The sequence below is a fragment of the Apium graveolens genome, chromosome 3, assembly GCF_009905375.1.
Source record: "Apium graveolens cultivar Ventura chromosome 3, ASM990537v1, whole genome shotgun sequence".
Taxonomy (NCBI): Eukaryota; Viridiplantae; Streptophyta; class Magnoliopsida; order Apiales; family Apiaceae; genus Apium; species Apium graveolens.
The window spans coordinates 12,785,017-12,809,254 of NC_133649.1; the positions used below are offsets into that span (position 1 = coordinate 12,785,017).

The window sequence follows — 24,238 nt, forward strand, 5'->3', positions numbered from 1 at the left end:
TATGCAATATAATTTATAAAAAATAAGATAATATAATAATAACAAACATGTAAAATAAATTTTACTACCCTATTTTTTAGTAAAATAATTTTCACCACGTAGATATGTTATAAAAAAAGTATTCTAATTTAAGTTAAAATATTATAATATATCAAAAAATAATATAAATAATATAAATGATACATAAATAAATATAAATTTCAAAGAAAATACTAAGATGTAAATAATCAAATTAACACGAAAATGAAAATATGTAACACGTTCACATAAATAACCATAACATAAACACTACAAAACAAATATAAAAAAACTTGAAAACATAGTATATATTACTTAACATGTTTAAAAGTATAATTTATACAATATAATTTAAAAATATATAAATAAAATAATATAATAATAGCAAACATGTAAATATAATTTTTACTACACTATTTTCTAATAAAATAATAATTATCACATAGATATATTATCAAAAAAAACTTTTAAGGTGACTTTAAATTTTTAGTTACAAATTTCACTACATATATTCCCAATGTTTAAAATGAGATACAATAACCATATGACATATTATATATTACTTAACATGTTTATAAGTATATTTTATACAATATAATTTAAAAAGATATAAATAAGATAATATAATAATAACAAACACGTAAAGATAAATTTTATTACATTATTTTTTTGGTAAAATAATAATCACCACGTAGATATATTATAAAAAAAACTTTTAAGGTAATTTTAAATTTTTTAGTTACAAATTTTCCCAATATAAAATTATGAAGTAAATATTTAGATTTATTCAAATTAACATTTTGCAAAAATATAGTTGTAAATAAGTTAAAAAAATAATTTCACTTAAATAATCTGAAAAATTATTGTATGAAGTACAAATATGATATTGAGGAAAAAAATAAACACTAGGAACTTTGTTAATTTCAAAATTACAATAATACAAAAATACATCAAAAACACATTCTAAAATTAAATAAAATTATATATATATAACTACCATTAACAATAAATAAAATCAAATTATAAGATTAAATTAACAAACGTAACATCTTAAAAAACTAAAAATTTTAAAATATATTTTTAAAGTATCCCGTGCATCGCACGGGTATAAAGCTAGTACTTTTAAAATTAGTTTTATAATATTTTATACTTGTACTTTTCTACTTGTATATTCAATTGTAATAATTATTTTTTTGTTAGATTTGATCACACTGATTTGATTATACATTAACTCGATCATTAACTTATTTATTTAATTTGCAAATATAAACTCGATTGTTTTAGCTTAAAATTTTAATTAAGTGATAATTTTAAAATTATAATAATAAAATAAAAGTGATTAAAATTTTAAATATGCTAATTAAATAAGAAAAAAATGTAATTAAAATATAGCATATTACTAAAACATGAAATAAAAATACATTAAATTGAAACATTATAATTTTAAAAAAATTAACAATTATTATGAAACTGCGAGATATGTTCAACAAGGTCATTTTTTAGTTGACGATGTGTCTGTCTATCACGCATCTGCATACTGTTTTGAACATATGTTTCATACGGTACAAAATGTTCTTCCCCTAAATTTGGTTCCGGTAAGCCATTTGTTGTATCATCATAGGTTGGTAGAGGACCAAATTGAGTGGAATACGTGTCTCTCTCGTCTTCAACAATCATGTTATGAATTATGATGCATGCTCTCATTATTCTCCCAAGATCTGCTTGGTCCCAAAAGCGTGCTGGACCACGTACAATTGCGAAACGAGACTGTAACACACCAAACGCTCGTTCAACGTCCTTCCGTTGACTTTCTTGATATTTTGCAAATAACTTTTTTTTCTCACTATGTGGACGAGGTATTATTTTAACGAATGTTGACCATTCAGGATAGATTCCATCTGTCAGGAAATATCCCATATTATAATTATTTCCATTGACAATATAATTTACCTCTGGAGCACGACCTTGTAGCAAATCATCAAACACTAGTGATCGATCTAAAATATTTATATTATTATTTGATCCAGCAACTCCAAAAAATGCATGTCATATCCATAGATCAGATGAAGCAACTGCTTCCAGTATAATTGTTGCAACTCCTTTGTGACCATTCATGAACATTCCCTTCCATGTTTTTGGACAGTTTTTCCATTGCTAGTGCATGCAATCAATACTTCCCATCATACCAGGAAAATCACGAGTCTCACCCATCTGTAATAGACGTTGCACATCATTCGCGATCGGCTTTCGTAAGTATTCACCCTCAAATATCTTACATACAGTAGAGACAAATTTTTCCAAGCATTCAATCGCAGTACTCTCTCCAATACGAACGTAGTCATCAACAGCATCAGCAGAGACACCGTATGCTAACATACGCATTGCCGCAGTGCATTTTTGTAAAGGTGATAAACTTTTCCTTCCCACTGCATCAATTCTTTGTTGAAAATATGGATCAAAATTTGAAACAGCATCCACAATACGAAGAAAAACATGTCTTCCCATACGGAATTTTCGTCAGAATATATTTTCTGGGTATACCGGATTCGGTGAAAAATAATCATTCACTATACGTTGATTACCTGCTTCACGATTTCTGTAAATACTTTGACGAGGTGTGGATGTTGTTGATCTTTGTCCATAAATTTTCTGAAAAAGCTCGAGTCGGCGATTGTGTTTAGCATCATCGCATAACTCTTCAATAATATTTTCGTGACCGAAAGCCGACACTTGTCTTTTCGGAGAATTTTGAACATTAATTGGTGTTTGTTGGGTTTCAATTTGTGAATTTGAAAATGGAGGAAATGGAAACTGATATGTTGAATTTTGAGCATATGAAAATGGAAATTGAGAATTCTGGGAATGTGAAAATTGGTATGGAGAATTCATATTTTGAGAATTAAAGTGTAAATTTTGTGGGTTTGAAAAATAGGGAATTGGATATGTATATGGAAATTGATGATTTATATTTTGTGAATTTGAATTTTGATTTGAAGATGGGGGATTGTTTGGATTCACTTTTTGCTAAGATTTTTTTGGGTGCAGAGTGTTAAAAATATGGTATAGAATTTTGTATTTCTAGAAACAAAATTGTTACCGTTTGAAAATATAATCGTTCATCCTAACGTCAATATAGCCGTTGTTTGACAAAATAAATTGCAAATAAATGTTACACCTCAGAGGATCAAAAAGCATGCATGTTCGGTCTTTATACACAAAAGTAACATTAAAATAATCATTTACTGTCAAATGACCCCGGCCCAGTAAACTGTCCTGGCCACTTTAAAATATTTTTCACAATGCTTGTTCACACTGATTTGTCCAACCACATATTTTTTTGATTGTCCCGATACACCAACTGACCCCGCAGTGCGAGTGCTCTTAGACTTCGTCAGAGAGCGTGGGATAATAAATTTTCCACTATTTTCAGAAAATAAAAAATTAAAACCGTAGCCAGGATTCGATCCCGGAGTTTATATCCCGAACTGGGTCCGGGTAACCTGATACGGTAATAAATACAATGTTGATGGTGCTACTATGGTGATTGTGAAATAAGAAATAATAATTAATGGCGTATTTAAAAATAAGTACTAATTGAAAAATGTATATAGAGCTTGTTTGATAAATCTAATAAGCCGACTTATTAACTTATAAGCCTAAAACAGCTTATTGATGAGTGTTTTAAGATAATTACATTTAAAAATTATTTATTTTAGTTAATTTAAATAAAAACAATTCTGGCTTATAAGTTATATTATCCAAACACTTGTATAACTTATAATCATTTATCAACTTATCAGTTATCAGTCACTTATTCAGTTTAAATTATAAATTACTTATTTTAAGATTTCTCAAACGGGCACATAATCACATCTTCAAAATTAAATAAGCTTACGTTCATCTCTTTTATATATACTAACCCAACATGACTATAAATTAATGAGACTTTTTATTCTAAGTAAAATGACGGGTTTTCCCATGTATCTAGCATAATTAAAAAAATTGTTGTTGGCGGGAATCGAAAGACACTATTAGTTACCATAATACCATTATGACGCTACATCTTTTATATTTTTAATCAAGCACTTAATATTAATATGTGCGTGTCACTAAAAAGTAAAATTCCAGTTTACTATTACAATTTATAAATAACTTTTTTAGTCGTAATTTTTCATTCATACATATTGATTTAGTTAGTTATATATTTTTAAATAATTAAAGTTGCAATTTAGATAATAAATTTGATCAATATTTAATATATAAAGATAACCATTATACGAAAAATATAAATAAGTTAACACTAAACATGTATTTATTAAATAATATAATATATTTTCAAATAACCGTCTTGTTTAAATCTATGATATTATATATAAGAATTAATTAACAATGTCAAATAATCAAGTTCATACTAATACGAAAAATAAACAAATAGAGTTTATAATGCGTATTTTTTTAATAAAATTATATTATCAAAAAGTATACATAATATAATTTTAAGAAAATAAAATGTTATATTTTTAGTCATTTGACCAAATTGACCGTAAAAAATCAAACAAGTCAACAATTATAGGATAAAAGAAATAGTGTTAGATGTACACATAATTCATAAATTTATTCGATTTTTGATTTATACCAACATATGTAGGTTTATTTCGAAATTAACATCATAATCTACTCGATTTTAAAAAATATTAAAATTTGAAATTTTTTCTGAAAAAGTGAAAAAGTCACATAAAAAAATCTTATATATTTGTATACAAGAATTCAATTCGTGGAAACACGATCAATTTTTGCTTCAAATGTAGTTGAAGTTATTCAAATTTCAATTTCTCATTTTTCCAAAATTTTAAATTTTTCAATATTATAAAATTTCAAAATACATATCATCCTCTTGTATGCCGAATTTTGATATTGCTAGAAAACCAACTGTATCTCGCACCATGTAGTTTATTATATAATAGATAAATATTAAGAAATTAAAAATATTTATCAAATAAAATAAAGTTAAATTTATCGGAATTTGATCGCGAAAAAGGGTCCAATTTTCCATAAATTTAACACTACTATGTTAATAATCACCCGGCTATTAACTCGTTTTTGACGATCACGTCATATTGTTTTTCTCTACGAGTAATATTAAGTTAATATCTAACAATAGTTTAATACTGTTATTAACTTGTTTACCGATTACCATTGTACAATTGCATCATCAAACGCAATAAAACATTTCCTTCCAAAAAAGCACACTATAGTCATAACCTTGGATACAAAATTGGGTATAAACTTGACATATATCATATTCGAATTAGTTATAGCTCAATAAATATAATGGGTAATAACATTGCCGGGATAAATATTTTATTATATCACATCACTAATATCACATCATTTTTGTTATATCCAAAATTTGGCATTAAATTGACTCGGGTCAAACACGGGCTAGTTACAGTCACACTCGGCATTGCGTTGTGGGAGTTAGGACGCGTCCAAGCCTACAGGACGCGCCTACTTGAGAAGGGATATGTTACGAGGTGGGGAGAGTGCATGGTCAAGGAAGGACGCGTCCAGACGTTATGGACGCGTCAATGTTTATGAAAGTGCTTGGCAGATGAAATCTATGGTGATGGACGCTCTAGGACGCGCCTTAAGTTTTAGGACGTGTCCTGTGACTTTACATGTTATAAGAAACGATTAAAGCAGAGTTGGATTTATGGAGGTTAGGACACGCCCACTTGGTTAGGACGCGTCCTGTGTTTGATCTATATACTTTTGATGTTGAATTCAGGGCAAAGCTTGTATGGAGAGGAGCAATGGAGGTTATTTTTACTAATGTATTTGTTGCAGGTACTCTTTGAAGAATTCCCTCCTTGAGACGGTCGAGGAGGGGGATGTCCGTGAAAAGCTTGAAGGCCTCCAGGGGTATGCCTGATGATTGAAGGCCTCCTCCTGTATTCAACGGGTGTCGTCGTTGGGGATGTGGGGTTTACTTTGGTGTGTGCTTTGGGAGCTCTGTTCTTGTATTCAACGGGTGTCCTCGTTGGAGAACTTTGGAGTCATCCTGCACTTTGCACCTAAGAGCTTGGGATCACCTGTCATGTTATCTGGTGGGTTATCCTCATTCGGGGGACAGGGACGCGTCTGGCACTTGGGGTGAACCGTGGCTATACCTGCGTTCGTAAATCAAGGGAGATAGCTGTAGCGGAGTGTTATCCTTGCGCAGGGAGATGCACTATCTGTGAAGTCCTGCGATTACGGACGAGCCTTGGGCCTTCGCGGTTGGGCCTCATAGTTGGACATTCCTAAAGCTAGCGGAAGATGGATATCGGATGGGCTTCTACTGGGCTTAGGAGTAAGAAGTCTAAATTCATTAGACTTCCTGTCCTAGGAGAACTACGTCAGGCTTGATCCCTATATAAAGGGTACGTAGGCACATTGAGAGGGTAAGAAGTTGAGAGATGATAAGAGAACCACCACTTACTCTGATCAATCTCAGCCTAAAACAACCACAATCAATTACACACCGCTTAAGTTTCCGGCAAAGAACCATCGTCACAGATCTTAGTTCCGGCGAGAAACCTCAATCTTTGTTGTTACCAGATTCCTCCGTCAACAAATTGGCGCTAGAAGGAGGGGCTGCTAACTAAGGTCACAATCTTAGGAGGAAAAGATGTCTTACAATCGTGATGGAAGTTCTTATGATGGAAGTGACAACAGGTCTGAAGGAGAAGGCGGGGGGCATTATACTCGCCATGAACCTTACGTTCCCAGAAACATGGCGGATCCACCAAGGGCTCCAGAAACATGGCTGATATATTGGAGCAATTATATCGCATGGGGGATACTCTTAACAGCTTTAACTCAAGACTAAACACGGTGGAGCGTCGAAAGACGAGGAGAGGTCGCCGTTTCCCCCGTCATGGTCATGCCTTGGGGAAAGCCCCTGTAGTTGAAGGAGATACCCAAGGGAGCCGGGAAAACCCGCGAATCAGTCCACGACGTTTGGAGTATTCGGATGATGTAGAACCTATTGTGGAGCTTGCGGATGAGGACACTGAAGGCAGAGAAAGGCCACGTCTAGGCAACCAGGTAGTACCACACCCGCATAGGTCCGGGCGTACGATGGACGAGCGTCGTCGTGCGGAGGACACTCAAAACCAAGACGAGGGAGGAAGGGATCTTTCAGCCTTGAAAAGGAGGCTTGGCATAAGGTTGGAGGACGACGATTTGAGGATGTTGCTGGTAGAATGGCAAAAGGAAGGAAACGCCGGAGAAGCGAGTCCCCGTGATACGACGCGTGTGCCCCCCGCATTCCAAAGGGATGACGGGATGCGGCACCGCGAGCACGAGCGTGCCCCTCCGCGAGGAAGGCCCGGGAATTTCTACCGGGGATATCAGAGGAATGGACGAGGAAGAATGGGATATCAATACGGAAGAGCCCCTTACAATGGTAGGAGATGTGGAGCGCACTCCGCTGGAGAAGCCCCCGCCGTTATTCCCATAGCTTCCCACAGCGTTACTGGTAATGGGTCTGGGGCGCGTCCTCATGACCATGACGACGGGCAAATTCAAATAAGAATGCAGAACAATGATGAAATTCCGAGACGCGGTCAAGATGAACCTCGCGCACGGGAAAATATCCAGGACCAAAATGGTAACGCGCCACCGCCGCAGCCTCAGGGCGAAGGGCGGCGAGATCCTCCGCCACACCCGGGGGGTAATCAAGGGGAATTTCAGCAAGTCGCAGAACAACCCCAGCAGCCTAATGTTCAAACCATTCCTGGGGTAGGGACGTTTAATGTGAACGACCTTAAGAGGTTGCTCAACCATCTTGAGGGAGGAAGAGTGACAGCGACTGCGCAAGCTCCTTCTCCTTTTGCTGCTGTTGTGAGGGAGGCGCAATTGCCCGCGGGATACCGGAACACAACCAATGACTTGCGTTTCCACGGGAACTCTGATCCTGTGGAATTCTTGGGGCGTTTTAACATTGAAATGGATGTATATCAAGTACCTGATTTGGCTCGATGCCGTCTCTTGGCAGCCACTTTCAGAGAAGGCGCTCAGCAGTGATTCCAAAAACTTGGTCCAGGTGTAATTACATCCTGGGAACAGATGAAAACTTTGTTTTTGACACAATTCCAAGCCGCGGTGAAGTACACACCACCTGTTACCACGCTGGCTAATGTGAAACAAAAGGAAGGAGAAAGTTTGACTTCGTATTTCAAGAGGTTTAACGCAGAATCTACTTTGGTGAGGGGTGCAACTGATGAAACGTTGAAAATATTGCTTATAGCTGGGTTGCGTGTGGGGACGGATTTCTGGAAGCACCAACAAGGGAAAGACCCAGTATCGTTGGCTGATGTGCTTGCGCAGGCGGAGTCGTTCAAAGCAATCGAGCAGTCGCTTGTAGAAACAAAAAAGAATGACAATACCTATAACTCCAAGGGGCGATCCAAGAGAAGGGACAGATCCGTGAGCCCGGATTATCGGCGAAATGCCAGAAGCCCTAACAGGGTAAATGCTGTGAGCTCGCGAAGAGAATGGAGCCCACCATCGAACTACGAGAGAAGAGTCAGCAATTATACACCGCTGGCAGCGTCCATTGATCATATCTTCGAGGTAAATAAGGATAGGGGAATCTTCAAGAAGCCCGACCGTCTAACATCATGGCAAAGCAGAGATAAAAAGAAGTATTGTGACTACCATGAGTCTACTGGCCATGACACCCACGAGTGTCGTCACCTGCGGGATGAGATTGAGGAATTGATCAAGGCTGGACACCTGGGAGAATGGATTGACAAGGTGAAGCGACGTAGGGGGCTTGATGACAAGGGTAAAGATGAAAGACAGCCCCCGCGGGCGGAGGATATTGAGAAAATAACAGAGGTCAAGTTTCAGAGGGCCGGCAGTATTAGGGCAATTTTTGGAGGACACCCTTTCGTTGGTGATAGTAATCGAGCACTGGAAAGAAACGCGAGAGAAGCGAGACATCCACCGCTCACCAACATCCACAGCTTGGAAGACAGACCCCCGAAGGTCTTTAAGGGGGAGTCCGCTGATATTACGTTCAAGGAAAAAGAATCTAGGTGGGTGCATCATCCTCACAACGATGCGCTGATGATTATCATGCTTATTGGGGCAATGAACGTACATCGAGTCTTCTTGGATAATGGGAGTTCTACAAACATCTTGTACTACAGCACCTACAAAAAGCTGGGGTTCCCAGATAGCGACATGTATTTCGAAGATGCACACGTCTATGGCTTTACTGGGGAAGCCGTGAGAGTTATGGGTTCGGTCAGGCTTCCCGTCACGCTCGGGGAAGGAGCTTTGTCGGTTACTCAAATGATAGATTTCAAGGTGCTAGATCAGGATTCCGCGCACAATGTGCTGGTCGGCAGACCTTGGTTGCGAGTGTTCAGGGTGATAACATCGATACACCACTTGATGATAAAATTCCCAACGCCAAACGGAGTTGACAGTCTGAGAGGGTCACAGTATGAGTCACGTGACTGCTATCACAAGGCTGTCAAGGAATTTCGCAGAAGAAGGTATGAAGGGAAAGGTCTCCCATTTGAAGATATAGAAGATATTCATACAAAACCAAGTGGAGAGGTCCATGCCCACTATTTTGTTGAAAGCCCCGGAAAGGAAGAAACCAATACCTCTGGAAACTCTTTTTTGACGCAGGGACGTGTTTCAGAAATCCGTAGCGTAGAATAAGTGGTGGTGAGTCATACAGAGAAAATCATACAGAAAGAGGTTAACGGGGAAAAGTTGGAAGGAAGAAGTGAGATTTTGCAAGGTCTCAGCAATAACTTCAAGGTTGATGCTCCTCAAAAGAAGGATGCGCCCTTGAATGAAGTTGAGGTTGATGCTCCTCCAAACGAGGACGCACCCTCTTCAGCTGCGTTGCATAAAGATACGTCCCGTCTGGAGGTGGATGCTCCCACTCAAGAGGACGCGCTCTCAGATACAAAAATGGAAGTTGAAGACCCCCGAGACTTTGATTTCGATTTGGATCCCAGGATCCCTATGCCCGCCAAAAAAACGGGACCAGCCGAAGACACAATATCCATACCGGTTGATAGAAGTGACCCAAGCAAGGTTTTGAAAGTGGGGTCCCAGTTAGCTGATGAAATGAGAAGAAGTCTTGCCCGCTTCCTAATTGCAAATCTTGATGTTTTTGCATGGAGTCATTCAGATATGATAGGAATCGACCCAGAAATAATGTGTCACCGTTTGAATATCCTTCCGAATTGTAAGGGCATGCGTCAGAAACGCCGCCCGGTAAGTGGAGAAAGGGCAATAACATTAAAAGAAGAAGTGGACCAGTTGTTGGAGGTGGGGCTAATCAAAGAATCCTTCTACCCCGAATGGCTTGCAAATCCGGTACTGGTCAAGAAACCGAATGGGAAGTGGAGGACATGTGTGGATTTCACGGATCTCAATAAGGCCTATCCAAAGGATAGCTTCCCGCTGCCAAGAATCGATCAGTTGGTTGACGCGACGGCGGGGCATGCGTTGTTGAGTTTTATGGATGCATACTCCGGTTACAATCAAATTCCGATGTATGGCCCCGATCAAGAACATACATCCTTTATTACGGACAGGGGGTTATACTGTTACATAGGAATGCCGTTTGGTTTGATTAATGCTGGCGCAACCTACCAGCGGTTGGTAAACATGATGTTCAAAGATCAAATCGGGAGAACTATGGAAGTGTATGTGGATGATATGCTGGTGAAATCTGAGGTGACGAGTGACCACATCAAGCACCTGATGGAGATGTTTAATATTCTGAGGAGGTTTCGTATGAAATTAAATTCGCAAAAATGTGTGTTCGGCGTGGAGTCGGGAAAGTTTCTCGGGTTCATTGTCAACCACAGGGGAATTGAGTCCAACCCCGCAAAGATCAAGGCATTATTAGATATGAAGTCGCCCACCAATGTGAAACAGGTGCAGAGTTTGACTGGGAGAATCGCCGCGTTAAATCGATTTGTTTCCAAGTCGTCTGATAGATGCAAGGAGTTTTTCAAGGCGATTAAATTAGCTGGGAAAGACTTTGTATGGACGTCAGAATGTGAAGAGGCTTTCAAAAGAATCAAGGAGAACCTGGGACATCCTCCCATGTTGTCAAAGTCGTTGGATGGGGAAAATCTAATACTGTACCTCGCAGTGTCTGAATATTCGATTAGTGCAGTTCTGGTAATAGAGGAAGATGGGCAGCAATCACCAGTGTACTACGTGAGCAAGCGGTTACACGACGCTGAAACTCGCTACACAAATATGGAGAAACTGGTTTACGCCCTAATTCTTGCGTCAAGAAAATTGCGGCCGTATTTTCAAGCCCATAGAGTTGAAGTTCGTACAGCGTACCCACTGCGACAGGTGCTGCACAAACCAGAGTCATCAGGCAGAATGCTGAAATGGGTTGTGGAGTTGGGACAGTTTGATTTGGAATATGTGCCTCGAACAGCGATAAAAGGGCAAGCCTTAGCCGATTTCTTGTTGGAATTTGATTCTGAAATTGATGATAAAGCTTTGGTAATGCTACATCCACCTCATGCCGAGGAGTCTTTGGAAGAGTTTCCGCATCCTTGGTGGATCTTGCATGTAGATGGGGCAGTTAACAATGGAGGAGCAGGTGCGGGTATAGTACTTGTGTCTCCGGAAGGTCACCACCTGATGAGCGTAATTCATTTCAAGTTTTATGCAACTAATAATGATGCGGAGTACGAGGCGCTGATTAATGGCCTGAAAATCACTTTAGAAATGGGGGTGCGAAACTTAATTGCAAGAAGTGACTCAGAGTTGGTAGTGAATCAGGTGAATGGGGGATTTCAAGCGAGAGGCCCGCGAACAGAATTATACTTGAGATGTACACAGCGCCTGATTGGAATGTTCAAAGAAGTTAGATTGGAATGCGTTCCGCGGGAGAAAAACAGTAATGCGGATGCTCTGGCAAAAATGGGGTCGCAACAAGAGGCTGTATTGTTAGGATCCATCCCTCTTGAAATCCAGGAGGTTCCTAGTATCCCAGAGATAGAAACTATGCAAGTGGATGAGGCTCCCAAGGAAACATGGATGACGCCCATTCTAGCTTACATTCGCAAGGGAACACTCCCCGAAGATAAGTTTATGGCTCGTCGACTCCGTTATCAAGCCACAAGATATGTGATATACGATGAAGTCCTATACAAGAGAGGGTTCAACCAACCTCTGCTCAGGTGTGTTGAAGAAGAAGAAGGAAATTACATCCTAAGAGAGGTGCATGAAGGAATCTGTGGCAATCACTCGGGGGGTAACTCGTTGGCAATGAAAGTGTTGCGACAAGGGTATTATTGGCCCACAATGAGAGAAGATGCTACAAATTTCGTCAAGGCATGTGATCGCTGCCAGCGCTTTGCAAACTACTCGTCTATGCCGGATACACTCCTGACGCCTATGGCAAGCCCATGGTCGTTCGCCATGTGGGGAATTGATCTTATCGGAGAATTGCCGAAAGCTAAAGGAGACGTCAAGTATGCAGTGGTTGCGGTCGATTACTTTACTAAATGGGCGGAAGCTATGCCACTGGCTACTATCACCGCAAAGAAAATCAGGGATTTCGTTTTCAACTCAATTGTATGCAGGTTTGGAATCCCTTACAAGCTTGTTTCCGACAATGGAAAGCAGTTTGATAGCAAGGAGTTGCGACAATTATGTGAGGAATTGAAAATCAAGAAGGAGTTTGCAGCGGTTTATCATCCTCAAAGTAATGGACAAACAGAAGCTGTTAACAAGATAATAAAGCATACCCTCAAAACCAAGCTGGAGGAACGTAAAGGGAATTGGCCTGAAGAACTCCCGAAGGTGATGTGGTCATATAACACTACGCCACGATCTACTATGGAGAAACGCCGTTTATGCTGACTTACGGCTATGAAGCTATGGTTCCCGTGGAAGTCGGATCGGGATCACTTCGCAGAGATTGTTATAGGAAAGAAGATGCTGAGATTAATCAAAGGCTTCATTTAGATCTCTTAGAGGAGACGAGGGAAAATTCTCAGCTAAGGCTAGCGGCGTATCATCAACGCGCCGCAAGGTATTATAACAAGAAGGTAAAGGGACAATTGCTGAAGGTGGGAGATTTGGTACTTAGGAAAGTGATGCCCAATACAAAGAACCCCCAACATGGAGTGTTTGGAGCTAATTGGGAAGGACCGTACAGAATAAAGTCTATCCTGTGAAAGGGGACTTATCACCATGAAGATATGGACGGGAAGTTAGTTCCGCGAGCTTGGAATGCGGAACATCTCCGAAAGTATTACCAGTAAGGCGTGGCTTTGGCCCCTTGCATATTTCTTTTATCATTTTGGTTTATGCCCAGTTTATAGGCTAGAATTAAATAAATTCCTCCTAGCCTAGGGGGTAGTGCATGTACTACTTACCTTGGGACTAGTTGAAGGGTCATTTTTTAGAAATAATTTCCCCACAGAGCATAGTAGCCGCGGGACTGGTGCACTTTTGACATCAGAGCGCATTATAAATAAAATTTTGAAACTTTCCTAAGGGATATTTGCTCAGTTTGCTTGGTCTCATGACGCGTCCTAAATGTAGGACGCGCCCTAAGCTAGGGTTTTATATAAATAAAACTCAAGAAAAAATGTATTATTTTTGAGGACGCGCCCAAGTTATCTTGGTTGATGCTCCTTTAGACTGGATGTTACTGTGATATTGACAACATAAGTAAAAAAGAAAAAGTGCTTGTCAAAGACGCGTCCTGCGTGAAGGATGATTTATTTTGGATCAAAGGTGAGGCGCGTCTTGATTGATAGTTCTATATGGATGTTAACTGAAGTAGTGGCTGCTAAAAGGAACAATAGAACTTGAGTAAAAATGTAACTAGGAAGTGTACTATTTCCAAGGACGCGCCCAAGTAATATTGGTTGATGCTCTTAATTTAAAAATAAAAGCAAGTCCCTACCATAAAATATTTCTAAGAGAACATTAAGGCATGACAAACAATTAGGACGCGCCCCATCGTGCCTTGTGCATTGGTTAAACACACAAGTACAATGTATTGCCGTGCTCATGCACTTTCCAAAACAAACAAAGACGCGTCCAACTAGAGAGGACGCGCCCACAATGGATATTTGCTTGACAGGAGTAAAAATGATAACAAATTAGTCAAAGGCGATGCGCCCTAAACACCAGGCGCGCCCATGTAAATGATTGAGAAAAAAAAAGTGCAAGTGAATGTTCAAAAATAGTCTTTATAACTTGCAAGGCTTCAAGGGGCCCGCACCCTTAAATAGTTCAAATACATAAAAGATAAAGGACGCGTTCTAAGTAGGAGGCGCGTCCTGTGTCTTGTCTGGGCCTTCTGCAGGGGGAGGCTGAGTCTGAAGTGGGGCAGGATCAGGGGACGCGTCCTCTGCTTCTAAGCCCAGAAAAATTCTCTTGTTCTTGATGGATTCTGCGGCCCTGACCCTGAAATCATTTATCCATATCTGGGTATCTGCATCAAACTTTGAGAATGTATACTCTGGATCGTTGGTAATGAACTCAGAGCACCATTCTTCAAATCCAGCCTGGAAGCCGTGCTGATAAACCAGTTTTTTCTCCTCTGTCCATCCATGCAGCCTATCATCATTCAGGGTGTCAAGCTCCAGCTGCATGGTGGAATTCAGGGCGATGACGCTGTCCATTTGCTTCTCCATTGCGGAGACATTGCCTTCCAACACAGCTTTTTCCATCTCCAGACACGTCCTCTCCCGCTCCAGGCGTCTGATTTCAACATCTTTTTCTTGGGTAAGCAGGGCAATGTGTTTTTCCAAAGATTTGACCTTGTCTTCGGCCTGGCTCTTTGCAGTGTCTGTAACAGCAAGACGCGCCCTAAGCCTGGCAGCCATGTTAGCGCTCTGCCTGGCATGCAGGTGAAGCTCGGCTGCAGCCTTGACCATGGCCTCCTCCGTTTGCTGCTCCGTTCTGAAAGTCCAACCTCTGACTTCATCCTCTGTGAAATTTCCAACAGAGGACGCGCCTAGGTATCTGAGAACGAAAGACTGGTCATCAGGGATAGTCTTTTGACGCTTTGAGGGCGCGTCCTCCATGCTTTCAGGAATGTCTAGCACAGTGGTGTCGATTATCTTGGGAGGAGGAGAAGGAGTTGCAATAGGAGTTGAGGTTTTTGCCTTTGGATCGACCTTTGTAGGAGTCTGTTTCCTTGCCCTTAGTTTTTTGGAGGCCCCAATTGCGAATCCTTTGGGGAGTGAGGCCATATCTGTAATAGAAACAGGAAAAGATATTAGTTAAAGGCTCTAAGACGCGTTCAGGGAGCAAGACGCGCCCATGTTGTGATATAGAATTCTACATGCATGGCAGATTAAAAGTAAGAAGGTACATGAAAAGATGGTAACCAAAATGAGTAAATGCATAAAGGTATAATCAGGAAAATGAAAGAAATGAGTAATGCATATATGCAAAGAATGACGCGCCCTACACATATGGCGCGCCCTTCCTAGAGACATGTTGGTTGTGACAGGTTATGGAAAAACTTGAGCTGTAGGAATATAAAACAAGAAGGACGCGTCCTGTGGAAAAACGCGCCCTTAGTAGATGTATGTGCATGAAACACCTTCGATTCTTATGTAAGTTAACATTTTTTGAATGGGGAGCTAATTTTTGTAGCTGTGGACGCGTCCAAAATTTATGACGCGTCCTCCCTCACTTAAACTTACCTTGTTCTAAGTTGAATTGCTTACTAATGTCAATCTTGACCACTTCTGCGGCACTGAGGCCCCTGGTTTTTTCTGAAGTTGTGAGAACAGGTTTGCCGTTATGAAATTCATGGAACTTGCAAATAGAGCCAACCCGGGGTGATAACGCGCCCACTAGCTTGAGGTTGTTTTCTGTAATCATGTCTTTGAGGTTAAAATGCTTCTCTGCATACTGGAGAACCTTGTCTGCCCTCTTTTTCTTTTTCCCTGATAGTTCTTTCTGGACTCTTTTGTCTAGAGATAAAGGATGGTAAGAATTTGTTAAAGAAAGAAGGGAGGACGCGCCATACCAAGAGGGCGCGTCCTGTATATGAAAACATGTTTTTGAGTTACTTACTTGGTTCTAGGTTGAAACGAACACGAGATCTCTTGACGTCATAGATATAAAAGAAGGGTTCTTTCCAATCCCTTTTATGGCTGATCTTGCCTTCATTAAATCCCTTGTTGTTCAGCCACTTGTTGACAACGAAGAAGTGATAACCAGGAATTAATTTTCTTATGCTGAAAAAGAAGCTGAATTCCTTCATAGAGGGCGCGCCCAGCCTGAGGTTGTGATACATCATGTACAAAGTCCAAGCCAGTTTGTATGAGTTTGGAGACAACTGGATTGGAGCGACGTCATACCACTTCATTAGACTTCCTGTCCTACGAGAACTACGTCAGGCTTGATCCCTATATAAAGGGTACGTAGGCACATTGAGAGGGTAAGAAGTTGAGAGCTGATAAGAGAACCACCACTTACTCTGATCAATCTCAGCCTAAAACAACCACAATCAATTACACACCGCTTAAGTTTCCGGCAAAGAACCATCGTCACAGATCTTAGTTCCGGCAAGAAACCTCGATCTTTGTTGTTACCAGATTCCTCCATCAACAATTTTCTATCATTTTATTTCTCAAATGAGTTCATTTTCAATGAAAAAAACAAGACCTTAAAACAGGAAGAAATAATTTATAACACCTTGTTGTTGAAATACCGTAGCCAGGGTTCGAACCTGGAGTTGCATCCCAGATTGGGGTAAAGAGGAGACCTGATGCGGTCATGATTACTGCCTTTATGTTGCTACTACGGTGATTTTTTATCTGGAATTAATAGTATATATAAATATTTGTAACAATTTTTCCCAAAAGCTTGAATTTTTATAGTAATTAATTCATTGACATAATATTAATATTAATATAATATCCAGTAAGGGTCTTGCTCCGACAGTAACAATTGAGTTCTAATCGTATGAATATTTTGTGCATATGGTGAAGAAGAGTTACTACTTGCAACTTTGAGTGGGTTAAGATTGTCAAAATCAGGGGTGCCGTGACTCCCTTCCCATCTGGATGCTTGGAGAGTAAATTAATGTCCATACAAGGACATTGGAGGGGTTTTCCTGGCCATAAAAGTAGAATAACTTGCATTCGCCTATCACATCGTCCAAACGGGCACCAAAGTCATTTACTAATTTACCTGTCAAAATCATTTTGGGTGTATTAAATTTTCAATGTATTTTTTCAGAGAAGATAAAAAACCGTAGCCAGGGTTCGAACCTGGAGTTGCATCCCAGAGTGGGGTAAAGAGGAGACCTGATGCGGTCATGATTACTGCCTTTATGTTGCTACTACGGTGATTTTTTATCTGGAATTAATAGTATATATAAAATATTTGTATGGTTTTGAAATCTTTCTTTTCAGAATTAAATACTTACCTTTTTTATATAAAAAATAAGCTCACATTCATTTATTTCATAAATAGACAAATAATAAAATACTGAAAATATTTATTAAATAAAATAAAGTTATAATTTTTGAGCATGTCATATTTTCATAAATATATCATACCATAATTGTTCAATCATTGAAGGATATGCGGAGAAATACGATTAAAATTTCGTATAATATATCATTATGATATTTATTATTAATGAGCTATTAAATCGTGCAATGCACAAGCGTCCGATGACCAAATTATGGATATGTTAAATTTAATTATATTTCTGTTAAATTTCTAACGACTAAATACCAAATTATATATTAACTTTCTTTACCAGTAATATTAAGTTAATATTTAACATTATAAACTTGTTATCATTGTTCAAAATACTTCAAATACATTATCAGACACTGCCAAACAGAGGAAAATGAGAAGCAAAATGTACATTTTCTGTCATTTTACTTCCCAAATGAGTTCATTTTTAATGCAACCAACAAGACCGAAATCAAGAAGAAATAATTTATAGCAGCTGCTTAAAATCAGTAGTAACATTTTGGGACCATGAATCAGTAGTAACTACAGCTTGTGTATAATCAAGCCCCATGTTGTGGTTGAAGTGTTATGACAGCAGTTGGGGCATGCATGTAGGAGAGGGAAAGCTTAAAAGAGAAGTACTGTAAAATGGTAGCAAGAGCTACTTTAGCTTCCAGCATTGCGAAATTTTGTCCAATACATATTCTTGGTCCATATCCGAATGGAAAATATGCAGCCATATTATTTTTTTGTTGCAATGGACACTCCTGCTGCAAATCTTTCTGGATTGAACTCTTGTGCATCCTCACCCAAATTTTTTTGGTCATAGTTAAGAAGCAAGATCGGCAGAGAAATTTCCGCTCCCGCAGGTAAGGTTAGTCCCTCCTAATGTAGTCTCCTCGTCTACCATTCGAGTCAGTAAATCTCCTGGTGGATATAATCTTAAAACCTCGTGCAAAATCATAGTCACCTGCTCATAATTAACGTAACAATTCACATCTTAATTATATCAAAATTTTGTGTATATGGTGATAGAAAAGTTACTACTTACAACTTTGAGTTGGTTCAGTTTGTCAAAAATCAGGTGTGCCGTGACTCCCCAACACTCGTAGAACTTCTTCTCTGGCACGAGTTTGCCAATCAGGATGCTTGGTAAACCATGTGCAGAAGAAACTAACAAGTAAACAACTGATAGCCAAAACAGACAAAGTTCGTCAAGCAGTAATCACCTCCCTCTTCCCTGGCAATCAAAAGTTGGTGGCCAAATAACACAAAAAGTTGTATATTAACATTTGCTACCCACCTGATCTGGAATTTAGTTATCATTCCATCGACAACATGAAGAGGATATCTGTTTGCAATCAATTTCTTTCTAAGCTCAACCATTGTTAATGCTCTGTAGATGAAGAAGCACGACAAAGATAACAAATAAAGAATTAACATGAGAATATATAAATTAAAATACACATTTAGACTTCGTAACTAATAATAGTGCATATTTCCCATTTCAGAGTGGCAAAACAACAAACTATGCAGAAACTATCATTCTAGGGCTGCGTTAAGTTAAATAGGCTCTTCAGAATACCCTAACCTCCTGGAAAGGAATCCAACTGCCAAATTCTCCGCATCTTGGTTACTTTTGCTGTACTGAAACAAAATTTCCAACTAGCTTCTTTCCCTGTATTTTCATGTACCAACTCTGTATCTTCCGGACTATCAAAGTCACCAAGTTCTTCATCCACTTCTATGTATTCACAAAGTATCTCAGACTCAGTACATACATTTTATTGTATGTTTAAGCCCCTCAAATTCAGAGTAGTAAGCGTACAACTTCCTAGATAGTTCAATATATATATAAAATAAAATTTTAAAAGTTAATTTAGCCCGAGGGAATTCACCTGTTTCATCATTAAGTCCAAACTACCGAAGCTTCTCACCATTATATTTCCACCATCCAGTGACTCTAGACTTAATACATCCGACTCTAAACTTCCGTGCCTAGATATGTGATGAAAGTCATTTACAGGTGTAACCAAACTTCTCGAAATTTCAGGTTTGGGAGGTTTCTTTGGTGCAAATCTCTTTCTGAAACCCCCTTTACTATTCGAACTTTTGGTCCTACCCACATTTAGGTCTAAACAAGTGTGCTTATTCTCTATGTTACTCGGACTCGGCTAGAAGTGTCCGACATGAACACGTGTCCAGGTATCGGACTCGGCAACATTTTGAAAAATATACATGTTTTTGGCTTAAAATAAGTGTTTGAGTCCGAGTGTCCATGTAAGTGTCGAGTGTCCGACACGGGTACTCGGAGGTAAAATGAAGAGTCCGAGTAACATAGCTTATTCTGCTACTCAAAATCATACTAGGGTGGGTTAGGAGCTAAAGGTAATCGAGGTTTCGGAGAATTCTTAGGAATGCACCTAACAGGAATCCATGAACCAAAGTTTCTAACTTTCAAACACCTCATAACACCATTGCTTTTCACCCTAAATTTAAAACTTACATCAATCAGCACAACAGATATTAAATATAAAAGACAAAAAATGCAGCATAAAACATTAAAAATTACACTGAGCTTAATCAAATTCAAACCCAAAAACATGGAAGTAAAAAGTAACAATCTTTAAGAAAATTACTGAAAATATTGAAATTGAATAAAAGTGTTGATTTTCTTACCAGGGTGTAAATAGAAGAGGCTCCAAAGCAACTCCATATAATAATTTACCTGTAAAAATCATTTCTTTTAACTGTGAACAAAAAAAGCCCTAATTGAGCTTTAGCTATTTTGGGATTTTAGGAATTTGTAATTTTATTGAGATGGGCGCGTCTTTCAGAGCACCCTTGTGAGTGACTCTTTCAAAATTTAAGGGACCCCAGTGTCCGGTCCACCTAGACACCTAAGCTAATGTAGTCCAGGGTCACTTCATCATTATATTATATAGTATATATAATTAGTGTAAGCCACATAAAATGGTATGTGAGATGATTTGATAATTAGGGTTTATAAGGTAATTTCATGTGTAAGCCCGCTTAAAATGGTACGTGAGATGATTTGATAGTCAGGATTTATAATTTAATTTCATAACTAAAATATAGTTATTTTATTAATCACATCACTATAACATAACTCCACATGCTTATAACAAAAAAAACCAATTAAAAGATAAATAAAAGCATGAAATACAAATATAGAAAAAATAATTTAAAAATATAAATAAAGATACCATTTTATAACCATAACATCATTTTATAACAATGTCATTTAACATGTGTTAAAATTATCTAAAGACTTACTCACCTAGTGAAAAATATAATTTTCATAATAAACTCTAATTATTTTTGATACATTTATAATAAGTAAGTATAGACAATAAGGAGCCATTAATTTAAATTTAATTTTATAATAATGGGTTGGCTGTCAGGGTTTATAAAGGTAATTTCATAACTAAAACATAGATAACTACACAGGTTTACAACAAAAAAAACCCAATTATTTATTTTATTATTTAAACTCATAAAATAAAGATGTAGTTTGTTAAATAAACTCATTTTAATCATTTATAATATGTAATTATTTTAAACATAAATATCCTAAACTAATATAAGAAACTATAAAAATAAACAAACATATATAAAGAACAAATACATAAATAAAAAATATAAAACATGTAAAAAGTTACATCAATTAATTAATAAATCAGAAAGTACAGAATTTTAGGTACAACAAAACAATAATATTTTAGGAAAAATGAAATAATTAAAAGATAAATAAAAGCAGGAAATACAAATATAGAAAAAATAATTTAAAAATATAAATAAAAGATATCATTTTAAAACCCCAACATCATTTTATAACAATGTCATTTAACAGGTGTTAAAATTATCTAAAGACTCACTCACCCCATGAAAAATATAATTTTCACAATAAACTCTAACTATTTCTAATGCATTTATAATAAGTAAGTATAGACAATAAAGAGCCATTAATTTAAGTTAAATTTTATAATAATGGTTTGGTCACGAGGGTTGGTCACGAGGGTTTATAAAGGTAATTTCATAACTAAAACATAGATAACTACACAGCTTACAACAAAAAAACACAATTATTTTTATTATTATTTAAACTCATAAAATAAAGATGTAGTTTGTTAAATAAACTCATTTTAATCATTTATAATATGTAATTATTTTAAACAGAAAAACCCTAAACAAATGTAAAAAAAACTATGGAAACAAACAAACATATATAAAGAACAAGTACATAAATAAAAAATTTACATCAATTAATTAATAAATAAAGTACAAAAGTTCAAGTACAGCAAAACAATAATATTTTAGGAAAAATGGAACAATTAAAAGATAAATAAAAGTAGGAAATACATATATAGAAAAATTAATTTAAAAATATAAATATAAGATATCACTATAACATAACTACACACGCTTACAACAAAAAAAACCAATTATTTATGTTATTATTTAAACTCATGAAATAAATATGGTTTGTTCAATAAAACTCATTTTAATCATTTATAATATGTAATTATTTTAAATAGAAAAACCCTAAACAAATAAAAAAAATTATGAAAACAAACAAACATATATAAAGAACAAATAAATAAATAAAAATTGTAAAAAAAGTTATATCAATTAATTAATAAATCAAAAAATACAGAATTTCAAGTACAATAAAACAATAATATTTTAGGAAAAATGAAATAATTAAAGATAAATAAAAGCAAGGAAATACAAATATAGAAAAAATAATTTAAAAATATAAATAAAAGATATCATTTTAAAACCACAACATTATTTTATAACAATGTGTTAAAATTATATAAAGACTCACTCACCCGTGGAAAATGTAATAAACTCCAATTATTTCTAAGGCATTTATAATAAGTAAGTATCGACGATAAAGAGCGATTAATTTAAGTTAAAATATTATAATAATGGTTTGGTTGTCAAGTTTATGTAAAGGTAATTTCAGGTTAATATAAAGGTAATTTCATAACTAAAACCTAGTTATCCTATATATAATCACTTTAACACAACTCCACACGCTTACAACAAAAAAAAACCAATTATTTATTTTATTATTTAAACTCATGAAATAAAGTTATAGTTTGTTGAATAAAACCCATTCTAATCATTTATAATATGTAATTATTTTAAATAGAAAAACTCTAAACAAATGTAAAAAAAAATTAAAGAAATAAACAAACAAATATAAAGAACAAATACATAAATAAAAAATTTAAAAAAATTTAAAAAAAGTTACATCAATTAATTAATAAATCAGAAAGTAGTTCAAGTACAACAAACCAATAATATTTTAGGAAAAATTAAAAATAAAAGTATGAAATGGTGATATTGAAAAATTAATTTAAAAATACAAATATAAGATATCACTCTAACATAACTACACACACATACAACAAAAAAAACCAATTATTTATTTTATTATTTAAACTCATGAAATAAAGACGTATCAATTATAATATGTAATTAATTTAATAAGATAAACCCTAAACAAATATAAAAAAACTATGAAAATAAAAAAACATATATAAAGAATAAATACATAAATAAAAATATAAAAAATATGAAAAAAGTTAAATCAATTAATTAATAAATCAGAAAGTACAGAATTTCAAGTACAACAAAACAATAATATTTTAGGAAAAATGAAATAATTATAAGATAAATAAAAGCAGGAAATACAAATATAGAAAAAAATAATTTAAAAATATAAATAAAAGATATCATTTTAAAACCACAACATCATTTTATAACATTGTCATTTAACACGAGTTAAAATTATATAAAGACTCATGGAAAATGTAATTTTCACAATAAACTCCAATCATTTCTAATGCATTTATAATAAGTTAATTTAAGTTAAAATATTATAATATATTAAAAAAATTAATATAATTAAAATATATAATACATAAATAAATATAAATTTCAAAGAAAATACTAATATGTAAATAATCAAATTAACGCGAAAATGAAAAAATGTAACATGTTTATACATGAGAAACAATAACCATAACATAAACACAACAAAAAAAAATTAAAAAAACTTGAAAACATATTATATATTACTTAACATCTTTAAAAGTATATTTAATACAATCTATTTTAAAAAAGATATAAAGAAGCTAACATAATAATAATTAAAAATAAATTTTACTAAACTATTTTTTGGTAATATCATAATCACCACATAGATATGTTATAAAATAATTTTTAAGATGATTTTAAATTTTTTAGTTACAAATTTCACTATACATATTCCCAAGATACAATAACTATAATTTTAATTAACATGTTTAAAAGTATATTTTATGCAATATAATTTATAAAAAATAAGATAATATAATAATAACAAACATGTAAAATAAATTTTACTACCCTATTTTTTAGTAAAATAATTTTCACCACGTAGATATGTTATAAAAAAAGTATTCTAATTTAAGTTAAAATATTATAATATATCAAAAAATAATATAAATAATATAAATGATACATAAATAAATATAAATTTCAAAGAAAATACTAAGATGTAAATAATCAAATTAACACGAAAATGAAAATATGTAACACGTTCACATAAATAACCATAACATAAACACTACAAAACAAATATAAAAAAACTTGAAAACATAGTATATATTACTTAACATGTTTAAAAGTATAATTTATACAATAT

At 35.6% G+C, this 24,238-nt stretch overlaps 1 long non-coding RNA gene and 1 pseudogene across 5 annotated transcripts; both read right to left on the minus strand.

Moving 5' to 3' along the window:
* Positions 1–1,470: 1,470 nt before the first annotated feature.
* On the minus strand, positions 1,471–2,907 carry LOC141713897 (uncharacterized; annotated as a pseudogene).
* Positions 2,908–18,035: 15,128 nt separating this feature from the next.
* LOC141711722 (uncharacterized) lies at positions 18,036–20,417 on the minus strand. Of its 5 annotated transcripts, none has more exons than XR_012571441.1 (4): positions 20,197–20,417; positions 18,821–18,913; positions 18,569–18,705; positions 18,036–18,487 (listed from the first exon to the last, which is right to left on the minus strand). It is a non-coding gene; the product is annotated as an uncharacterized LOC141711722 (long non-coding RNA). The 5 variants fall into 5 exon arrangements; XR_012571443.1 differs by having other exon boundaries at positions 18,821–19,261; XR_012571442.1 differs by lacking the exon at positions 20,197–20,417 and adding an exon at positions 19,416–20,186 and having other exon boundaries at positions 18,821–19,261.
* Between the last annotated feature and the right edge of the window lie 3,821 nt (positions 20,418–24,238).